Raw genomic sequence first — 1911 nt, forward strand, 5'->3', positions numbered from 1 at the left:
GGTCATTCTGACTTGAAAAGGCATTTACCCAATTCAGTCCACTCGTCTTGTTATTTGATGTGTTCGGTACAGCGAATGCTCACGAATGCTCAATAGATGTTTGTTTCGCCTTAGTTTTTCAGTAAATACTACACGTTTTTTTAACTGTTATTTTTCCTCAAAATTCTTATGCTTTATTTATATATGAGTCACTCAGTCAGTCGGCTGCTGGGGTGTGAAAACTCAAACAAGCACATTGTTAATGGACAAGTACCAGGGAGTGTCTTGATAACAAATTTGATCCGTATTCAAGTATTGAGAGTCTTTTGTTTGCTAATAGTGACTCAACTGTCCCGCTCGGAGAATGACAAGTATATCTGTCTTTTTCTTTTTAAAGAGAAATGCCTGTTTTTCACTTTCTTCATTATCTTCAGTTCAAATCGGGGGCACAAGAAATCACCAGCTGGAAACCAAAATGTGAACGTACAAATGCAGCAAAGAATGTGAACTCCGTGGCCTGTTATACGATGTCCTCACATTGCATCTGTGTCCTGATATGGACCCAACCGTCTGACCGCATTTTGCCTCCTCGCACCACGGGGGAACATAAGGATCGCATATGCGTTTGGCAAGAGTCCACACCCACATTCCTCTGCTATGTGCTCACAAGCAGCCCCCCTTCCTCCCCCTCCTTCCCCCCTCCCACTTCGCTCTGACACCAAAACCGTGGCCCATTTTGCACTGCACGGTAAAGAAAAAGATCTAGCTCTGTTTATTTCCCCCTGGACACGGGGAGCGCTGAAACATAAGTTGTGCCACTTCTTGAGCTGGCTTTCCTCGCCACGCTACAGTATATATGCATGCAGATTATGTAGGTTTGTCAAGTTTCTGGCATTGGATTCACGTTATCTACAGTAATTGGATGCAGAAAAAAAACAAAAACAGGAGGAGATTTTGTGTGGAAAGAGAGTTGAGCACTGGTCTCGCCTGCAACTTCCTGAGAACCCTTCTTTAGCCAGAGCTTTTTATGAGAATAGTCCCCAGCATGCTTGTCTAGGAAAGGTAAACTTTTACTCACAAGTCAAAGTCAGAGACAGTGGGTCCAGAGAGGCGGCGCAGTTTGCTGTCTGGGGTGACTGAGTTCAGTGGTAGGGGGTGCATGGTGCGGAATGTGGCTGTAAGGAAAAGCCAGGAGGAATCATTATAGGGAAGAAATGAGACGCCAGAACTGAGAGAGTTTAGCACACGAGTGGAGAATTTTCAGGTCTTTTATACAACAAGCCTCTGCACATGGCTTAAATCTCCTGTTCTGGGATCCTTTATCCTCCTGCGTACTTTCCAGGCTTCAAGCACAGACACAGAATGCAAGATGAACAGGGAATATTTACTTACTTTTACTCTGCGAATACTTTCATTTTAGGTTTAATGTTTTGATAGCGGTTTAGCTCCTGACATGTAAATGCTTCTGCCACAAATAAAGTCAGTGCTACATTGTGTCGGATCCGTCCACACTTCTGTGACCATGGTCCACCGCAACTTTACTAGCAGACGTTCAAGTACTGTTGATCGCTTTGACGTGGATGTGTGACCTTAGACAGCATGCTGATCATGTCCTGCCAAGCCAAAGTTTAGGCATGAGAGTACAACCAATGGCTTGACCAGAAAAAAATCATATGACAATATGTCATTTTTTCATATTTATATTTTCACTTACTTCTATTGAGAAAAAAAATGGAAGTATAGACGACCAACTATACTATTAATATGTAAGAAAGTAATGCAGGCTCAAAGGATCACGTTCAAACTTATTTCATAGTCCTTTTACCAACCGGCGACAGACCATGTCTACCTGCAGAGCAGCTCCGTGCTCGTGTCCACTTCTGCGTGCACCTCTGCAGCTTTCTCATCGTTAAATGACAGATCTGACACGTC

Source organism: Scophthalmus maximus, chromosome 11 (genome assembly GCF_022379125.1).
Source record: "Scophthalmus maximus strain ysfricsl-2021 chromosome 11, ASM2237912v1, whole genome shotgun sequence".
In the NCBI taxonomy this organism is placed as follows: domain Eukaryota; kingdom Metazoa; phylum Chordata; class Actinopteri; order Pleuronectiformes; family Scophthalmidae; genus Scophthalmus; species Scophthalmus maximus.